Genomic DNA, 10,144 nt, shown 5'->3' with positions numbered 1-10,144 from the left:
GGCTCACTGATATACCCCAGTGGGGTATTGGAGAGAAATGATAATGGAGATCCTGCCAACATGGTATCTCATTTAGAAGAAAAAAATGAGCCGGAATGAATAAGAATGTGATCACAAAGAGGCAAATACATAAAGAAAAGGCTGTCAAAGTGTCATGGTTTTATTTATGAAACCTGAGGGCTATAGTATTCAGTGCCTAAGAACAATATGCTTGCTCAAACTGTTTATCAGTGTTTATTTAGGAGCGCAAAGGAAGAACAAGGAAAATGAAATTCAGTGTAGAACTGTGCTAATATCAGCTGGCCCTTGGCTAATTTATCTTCGATGACAGATTCCATTTTCTGCCTTTGGCGTCATTACACCAAAATACATTTGTCCACTGAGAGTGCATTTGTGTCTGTTGCGTGGCCTAACTCAGTGGTAGCATTTAATTTGTGCTGTGGTATTCACTTATCAGCCCCAATGATGGTACATGCTCAGAATCACTTAGTTTATTGAAATGTTATTACAATAATCAGTCTTGAGAGGCAAAAGCAGCACCATACTTAGCTTAGCTTCAGATCACTATGTTATCTGGAAAGCTTGGATTTTTTTTTTCTGTTTCAAATGATGATCTGGGAGATGACTCCTTTTCTGGAAACATGCACATTTATTCTAGGGGGTGCAAATGGGGGATAACAGCACTCTGCTAGGCTCTGGATGCACAAAAGGAATAACAAAATAATTCAGGCCTTCAAGAAAGTTAAAGTATATTAGGGGAAACTGTTCATAAATAAGTAAATAAAAAATGTAAAAAATAAATAAATACAAGTAATTGGGTGGGTGAGGAATGACACTTCTAACTTGGGGGAAGGAAGGTCAATGTGTTGCTTGTGTATGAAGGTGGACCCTGAGCTGAGGGTTGGAGGAAGCTAGGGATTCTAAAAGGCAAAAGTAAGGAGATACGTCATTCGAGATGTGTGGGATAGCCCAAAGGCATGGAGACAAAAGATCCTACAACATAGAGCTAGATCATGAAGGAATCTTCCCTGCCATGTAGACCAATCTCCTTACTTTATAGATGAGGAAACTGAAGAGCAGGGCATTTGAAGAACTTGCCCAAGGTTACGTAAGTAGCAAGGATCAGAGGTGGAATGAAATACAGTATCCACAGTATACTTAGTACTAGAGCAGTACTAACTGCTACAGCAGACAGCGTGGAAAATGACAAGTAAAATTGTAAAAGGTTTTCTTTGAATGCCAAAAAAAAGTGTTTATATTTATTAGTGAGGCAATAGGATATGCTGGTGCTTTGTGAGGAAAAGAATGACATGGTCAGAACGGTGTTAAAAAATACATACACACATGTGTGTTTGTGTATATATAATATGCACATATGTGTATTTGTATGTATATATATACATATATATACACCTTATATAGTCATATATATAAACATACACATATATGTGAATTGATATTACTAATATTAATTATTGATATAACTTAGGTTATATATATGTGTGTATATATATATATGTGTATGTATATATATATATATATATATATATATATATATATATATATATGTGAAGTTTAAATGTACATATATAAAATCTCATTTGACCTAGAATCTGAACAAAGGACTCACACACACGTGTATGTATGTATATATAAAAACACTGTATATAACAGGTTGTTGAATATATAACATTATGTATAATATATATTAGACATTATAATATGGTAAAATACTACGTATATATTATCTGTCTATCTATCTATAATATGTCTTCATTCAGATGCTAGATCAAATGAGATAATATAGGTAATGTACTTTGCAAACTTAAAATATTATAAAAATGTATGCTTTCTTTAACAGCACTTCAATTTCATATGAATAGCAAATACATGCCATAGACTTTTTCAATGGAGCTATGCAGGCTAAATAATTGTGGGGTATGTGTGTGTGTATATGTCCAGATCCAATATTTTATCAATGTATAGGGAATTCCCAGTGTAAGTCCCCCTCAGTAAATAGAAATTGTCAAATTATGTGTAATTTAGACTCACAGGAAAGCTGCTTGAGGTCCTGCCAAAGTATGTATCAGTGGTCACACTTAAACTCAGGTCTTTCTGAATCCAGTATTGGTTTTGTAGGCCAGGCCTCTCCGCTATTAAAATTGTGCTTACAGGAAAGGGCACTGGATTTGTTACCAAAACACCTGGAAGCCCTGGTTTCCTCACTTACTAATGGTATGCACTTGGTCCAAACCCGTATATTTTGTGGGCTTCAGTTTCTTCAAATGAAAATGAAAGAGACTTGTAGGATCATAGATCTAGAAGAGTAAGTAACCTCAGTAGCTACTAGTAGTCTAAAATCTTCATTTTACAGATGAGGACTGAGGCCCACAGAGGTGAAGTCCACACACGTGGCCTAAATTAGTGGTGTCAAACTCAAATAGAAATGGGGGTCACTGATGCATATATATAAGGATCTCTGCCAGTTGCATATTGACTTAGTTTTAAAATGCTATGTTATCCATGTTACATCCTATTTTTATTTAGTTTGTTAAATATTTCCCAATTATATTTTCATCTGTTTTGCATGCACTGTACTCTCAGCACTGTTGCAGGTTTGACCCTAGTTCTGGTCCAGATGATCTCTAATATCCTTTCCAGTTCTGAAGTCTGTGATTGATTCCATGATAAGCAAGTAGTTAATTTCAAGTCTGGCTTTTATTCTATAAATAAATAAAATGATACCTATAAAGCTTTGTGTTCTCAGATATATGAGTATTCCTTCCACCTGTGCAGAGACTTCCCTGTCTTATCCAAGTTGGAAGTGCAGCAGCCCCTCATGGTTCTGGTCCCACTGCTAATATGCATGAAAGTTTTGGCCCATTCTAATTTTGACCTGGGCAGGCTTGCCTCTTTTTCAGTGGTCTTGTGGCCCTCCATTCCCAAGGGGCCACCATTTTGCTTCAGGAGTTCATGCAGCATCCCATCACCTTTAGTACTACTGGAGCTCAAAACTCCTGAACTCACACGGTCTTCCAGTTGTAGCTTCCTATTGCGGCAGAGACTATAGGCATGGACCTTGATGCCTTGCCCATCCTTTTGTTCTTTTAATATCTTGAGGATATTATATCATACTGTATTTCATTATGCAAGTATAATTTTAACATAACTAAATATAATTTAACATAACTAAAGTTATGTCAAAGCTGCCTACCTATGTTCTGTAATTTTCCCTACAGAACTGTATTCTCTTTGTTACTAATCATATATGTCCTTGATGATATATCATTCCTCTTTACATTGTGAGCTCCTTTCTAATCACTAGCACTTAGCACAGTGCCTGACACATAGTAGACAATTATTAAATGTTTATTGATTGCTTGATTCTTGCTTATAAGGCATTATTAATTATTAAGTTGGTGGTTGTCCTTCATTCTCAAAGAGGACCAAAATGACATCACATGTTGGGGTCAAGGTGCAGTGTATCTGACTGTAGTGAATCAGGGTAATATGAGGTCAGAAGGCTCTACCACAGGTTAGGCACAAATAGTCCATGTGAACATTTGGAGTGGAGATGTCTCTAAATTTGTGCATCTCACTTTTCATTTGATCTACCGCAATTCTGCTTTGCTCATAGAGCTCAGCCTCTTCTTTGATTCAGGCACTCAATGCTGGGTGGTCCTGTGCCAATGTCTCCCATGTCTCACAATTGATTCCAAAGTTCTTCAGAGAGACCCTGATAATGTCCTTATATTGCTTCTGACAACCATTTAAGTGGCATCCTTATGTGAGTTCTCTATAAAATAGTCTTTTAAATTTTAATAATTATGTCATTTCTATGTAGTCCACCATACATCTTTCAGTTGACATTGAGAACATGGTGTCTTTTATTCCTCTTGGATCACAGAGTTCCAGGGTTCACACCCTATAGCTTAACTAGGGAACTATGAATAAAGTCAGAATAAAGTCAGTGTGTGTGTGTGTGTGTGTGTGTGTGTAAGTGTAATTGTAAGCAAGCAGTTACTTCGGCATCTTCCACAGTGCTGTATCATTCCACAAATGTCATCTAGCCTGATCTGCAGCCGCTACTCAATTCTTAGCCAAGTTCATTGCCCCATGAAGCCCATTCTCCTCCTGTTTCCACTTCCTTTCTTTGTCCTTGGGCACTAATCCAGAACCTGACTATCACATTGTACCACTAACTCTTTCCTTTCAATGGATCTAGGAGAAAAGGAAAGGATTCATTTCTTTAGCCATCTAAGACTTGATTTGGAGGTCCACTTATAAGCTTGTTTTCTTAATATTCCCAAACCTTTTCTTTCTCTTTCCTAGCCTAGGCCAATCCTCAAAATCTAGGGGTAAGTGAATGTATGAATATGTTCAGAAGTGAATGCTGGAGATGCCTGTGCCTTTACATCATTTATTTTGGCTTAGGAAAGAGCTGGATCTGGAGGCCTTTCATTCCTCAGTTTACCCAAGGCCTGGGTAATATTAATAATAGTTAGCATTTGTAGAGCACTTCACAGTTTGTAGAACACTTCACATATATTATTTCCTTTGATCTTGACAATAGCCCTGGGAGGTGAGTGTTTTTATTATCATCCCCATTTTACAGATATGCAAACTTAGGCTTGATAACGACCTTCCTGACTCCATGTCTAGCACTCTATCTACTGTGCTGCCTTTCTGCCTCAGTTGCTTTCTAAGGTTTTTTCTAGTTCTGAATTGTATGATTGATTCATATTGCTTGTGTAACTTGGCTGGACTCTGTGAGGCAGATGCATAAAGTCAGGCCTAATTCTGCACTTAGGATGGTAGATATGAAATGGATTGTACTCTCTAATAATGGGCTGGGGGCACGAGCTCCCAGGTCTGCTCTAGGAAAGGTCCTTTTTTGTCACTCACTTGTACTTGCTTATCAAAAACAAAGGTGTACCTAGCAAAATAAAGACAAAGTGAATCACGTGTTTATGAGAAATCATATTAAATCCAGTAATATATATGCTTAAACAGGATAAATTTAAGAAGAACACAAAAGGAAGAGATTGAGGCAGGGCAGAGCAAAGCAAAGTAAGGCAACGCAAGGCCTGCTTCATCATTCCTCTCAGCTGGCTTGCTTCTCTTTAAGCTCCTGCACCTGGGCCAATGCATAGTCATACACTTCTCCCAGCTTGTCCATTGAGATGGAAATCACCTCTCTTGGTCTTACAGAGAATAATTGTATCTCCCCGCTGCCCTAGGACAACAGCCACCTCTTCCTCTTCTCTCATTCTCCACCATAATCCCCAAACTCCCAGTCTGGGACCCTCCTCTCTACACCATGCTGCCCCCTAGCTTCAGCTTAATATTCTATGAAGAAAGTAAGATGCATATCCCTGCATAGCTAAGAAGCCAAGGAAAATTCCAAGGACCTCCTAACATTAGGTACTTATGTAGCCTCTTGGAATTTATGTTAATTCTTTATTATGCAGCACTGGGGGAGAGGTTATGCAATGAAAAGTGTGTCAGTAGTAGGCGGAGGAAAGACTGAGTTGAGTACCTGTGTCTTTTTTGTTCTGTATCTAATAATATCTGACATCTCCTAAGCACTGACAAAATTTGGTTGGGCTCAGAGGACTTGGTAAACCACTCCAACTGGAGGCTGTGACAATTAAAAGATAAAAACACCTTCTAGTACTGTATTATAAAGCATTCAGGTTACTTTGGTTGTCTCCAAGGAGGTCAGGATCAGGCTGCTGTTGGAAGGAGATGAGGGCTAACTGTTTCATTAAGCAAAAGCTGGGTTTCAATGAAAAGAAACAGATGGAAGAAATGCTGAACAAATCAAAGGTTCTGTTCCATTCACTTTAATTCAACAGCTGTTTCTTTAGTGCTTACTCTGTGCTAGGACTTGGAGAAAAATCAGGATTTAGGTAATATGATCCCTGACTTCATGGAACTTATAGCCTAAGAGGAGAATCATAACAAGCTGTAATATGCTAGTATAGTTTTAGCAATATACAATCTCGTATTAGTGTATAAAATATATGTCATATATATATATATACACATATATATGTAATATGTCATAAAATAATGTATACTCTAATTCTGTAACATTTATGATATAAAGTAATATAATATATAAAATATGACACAATATAAAAATAATGGAAGAAATTACCCCAGCATGTGCATAGCACCTGAAGGTTTGCAAAGCGTTTTATGAATTTTATCACTTTGTAATCTCACAACAACCATAGATGGTTGAGATGCTATCGTTATTCACATTTTACAGATGAAGAAAGTGAGACAGAGATTAAATGCGTTGTCCAGAGTCGCAGCTGGTAAGCCTCTGAGGCATGTTTCAGTCTCAGGGCTTTCTGACTTTAGAGCCAGTACTTGATATTCTGAGCTGCTTAGCTGCCTCTAATGTGAAATATACACAAAAAAACACAGCGATAATATTAAAGGGGAAAAAAAGAGATACAATACTATATGAGGTATAAGGTGAGGGAAGCTCATTTGTTATCAAACAGGTCTCTCAGAGAGGACTTCCTGGGCAATGGAGCTAAAAATTTTATAAAAGGGTTTTCTGAGTCCAGGTTTGCTCAGAGGATGACAGTTACTACTTACAGGGGATAAAGAAGTTGAGGCAGGATGGAATACCATGCTAGTGTGGAACATAGAGATGAAGAAGGTAAGTGGTGGTGATTGGGAATGATGCGCTAAGCAAGCTGAATTTTATAATTAGAGGCTTATGGATATGACTCATTGCTTTATTCAAAAGAGTTCTTAACCTAGAATCCATGAACATTTTCAGTTTTTAAAAATGTATTTTGATAATAGTTTCAGTTTAATTCATAATACATTTAAAGAAAGTATTCTGATAAGGGATTCCTAGTGCCAAAGAGAGCCATGACACAGAAAAGACAAAGAATCTTAACTTTGTAGTTAGTCACTTAGATAGGGTACTGACCTTAGAATAATGAAGATCTGATTTTGAATCAGATTGTTACTAAATGTGTAAAACCCTGGGCAAGTTACAACTTTCTCAGCCTCCTATTTATCTTTTTGTTTTTCTTTTTAAAAAAATTTTTTTTACAGTATCATAGTTTTTTGCAGTATCCTTTCCCCTCCCACTTTTCTAAAGCCATTCCATTTATCAAATAGTATATTTTAAAGGAAAAGAAAAAGAAAAAGGAGGGGAAAGTTTATACAATAAATCAACACATTGGAAAAGTCTGAATATATGAGCAATGTGCAACATCTGTGGACCTCCCACCTCTAGAAGGGGGTGAGTCTACAGTGTCTTCTCCTGTCCCTTCTTTAGTGTTTTGCTTGATCTCAATAGTTTTCACACGTTCACTTTTGACATTTTTTATGTCATTATTCTTCCCATGTATGTTGTTGAACTTATTGTATATATTGTTTTCTTGGCTCTACTTACTTCTATCTGAATCATTGTATGTAGACCTTTGCATGCCTCTTTGTGTTCATCACATACATCATTTCTTAAAGCACAGTCTACTACATTCATGTACCATAATTTGTTTAACCATTCTTAAATCAGTTGGCATTTAGCTTGTTTTCAGTTCTTTGTGATCTTGAAAAGCATTAGTACAGTTATTTTGATGTATTTGGCCACGTTCTTCAAATCAATGACTTCTTTGAGCTATTAGCTCAGTAGTGGACTCTTGGAGTCAAAGGTATGGATATTTTAGTTGCTTTCTTTGTGTAATTCCAAATTGCTCTCCGAAATACTTGGTCCTCTTCACTATTGCACTGATAATGTATTATTGTGCCTAATATTCACAACCACTCTGACATGAACTACTGTCATTTCTTATCATCTTTGCCAATTACCATTTGTGAGGTGAAATTTCAGAGTTCTTTGATTTGCATTTCTTATTATCAGTGATTTGGAACATTCTTTTATGCAGTTGTAAATATTAGGAATTTTTTAAAGAATTGTTTATTTAAAGTATTTGACCACTTATTAATTGGAGAATGGCATATACATATACACACATACTATATACATACATGCACATATATGCATATAAACATGTTTCTATAATATAGTATATTTGGTATACTAATTTGGTATATAATATAGCATATATTTCTATAATATAGTATGTTTATAGTATATAAGGGTTGGATGCCAAACCTTATCAGAGGAATTTGATACAAAGATCATTTCGCCCTATTCAATCACTTCCCTTCTTATCACAGATACATTAATATGGATTGTGTAAAAACTTCTCAATTTCATCTAATGCAGGTTATCTCTCTTTTGTAACTGCCTCAATCCCTTGTTCAATTAAGAATACATCTCTTACCCATTGCTGTGAAAGGCATATAATCCAAATCTCTTTTAATTAGAAAAAAATATAATCTATATTATAGTTTGAATATCCATTTAGAATGTATTGTGAAACATGGTATAAGGTATTGACCTAAGCCTAATTTTTTCCATACTACTTTTTAGTGTCCCTAATAGTTTTTATTAAATATGGAGCAGTTTACCAGATAATTTGTGTTTCCTAATTTATCAAATATTGTGTTTGAGTTCCATTGTTTTTTATTTTCCCTGTGGGAATCTGCTAGACTGATTTCTCTCTTTACTTTTTAATCAGCATCAGGTGGTTTTGATGACTACTCTTTTATATTACGGTTTGAACTTTGGAAATGCTATTCTTCCTCTGTATCTATGTTCTTTAATAGTTTCCCTTAACATTCTTGATCTTTTTTAAAAATGAATTTTATTCTCTTGTTATTAACTTCTATAAGGTAACTCTTTTAGTATTGTTATTTTTATTATATTGACATGGCCTAGCCATGAGCATTGAATATTCTTCCAGGTATGTAAGTTATTCTTTATTTCTTTAGGGAGAGCTTTGTAATGGAATTTATACAAGTCTTTTGTGTGATTTGGCAGAGTGATCACCAGATATCTTGTGCATTTTTCAGTTACTTGAAGTGGGATTTAACTTTCTGTGGCTTCTTAGATTTTGTTATTATGATACAGGAATACAATTGATTTTTGAGGGTTTATTTTATATCTTGCAACTTTGCTGAAGCTTTTCATTGTCTTAATTACTAATATCTTTGATTCCATGAGATTTTCTAAGTATATCAACATATCATCAGTAGAGATAATTTTGTCTCCTTTTTTCTTATCTGTATGACTTTAATTTCTTTCTTTTGTATTAATGTTGCTAGCTTTTCCAGAACTCTATCAAATACTAGTAGTGAGAGTGAGCATCTTTGCTTTGCTCTCATATGTATTGGAAGAGGTTCTAGTGTATTACTAGACTGCCTATGATGCTCACTTTTGGGTTTGGATATATGATTTTTTATGTAAAATAAAGGTCCTTCTAAGCCTATACTTTGGTTTTTAGGATAAATGAATATTGTATGTTGTCAAAGGCTTTTTCTGTATCTATTTTAGATAATCATATGGTTTGAGATGCTTTGTTTTTTACTATGATTAATTTTGTTTGTTTTCCTAAAGTTGAACCACTTTTTATCCCTGTCATTAATATAACTTGGTCAGAATGAATGATTTCTTAGATAAATCACTGTAGTCATTTGGCAGAATTTTGTTTAAAATTTTTAATTGATATTCATTAATGATATTGGTCTATAGTATTCTTTCTTTGTTTTATCCCATTCTGATTTAAGTATTAAGTTTAAGCATGAGGCAACTAGTTGACAAAGTGAATAAAGCATTGGGTCTGGAGCCTCAGAAAAATTGAAGGTTATAAAATAAGCTCTCAAAAATCAACTGCACTTCTATAAAATAATAACAAAATCCAATTCCAAATACTCCTAATCCAGTTTGATCCCATCCCAAATATCTGTAAAGCTGGAAAACCTATGTTCCAATCTAGGCCTAATTACTTACTAGCTATGTTAACCTCCGTTTGTTTCAGTTTCCTCATTTTAAAATGATCTTGATAACAGCACCCATTCCCCCAGATTCTTATGCTAATCAAATGAGATAATATTTGCAAAATGTTTTAGCACAATTCCTGGCACATAGTAAATGCTATATAAATGTTATTATTATTGTTATTATTATTATGGTGGTAGCTGTATTTTGTTCATAAAGTGATTCTAGTAGGGTGCCTTCATTCTCAAATGAGAATTTTTAAAA

The sequence above is a fragment of the Phascolarctos cinereus genome, unplaced genomic scaffold (genome assembly GCF_003287225.1).
Source record: "Phascolarctos cinereus isolate Bilbo 61053 unplaced genomic scaffold, phaCin_HiC Scaffold_1;HRSCAF=81, whole genome shotgun sequence".
Taxonomy (NCBI): Eukaryota; Metazoa; Chordata; class Mammalia; order Diprotodontia; family Phascolarctidae; genus Phascolarctos; species Phascolarctos cinereus.
Note: the sequence above shows the minus strand (reverse complement) of the source record.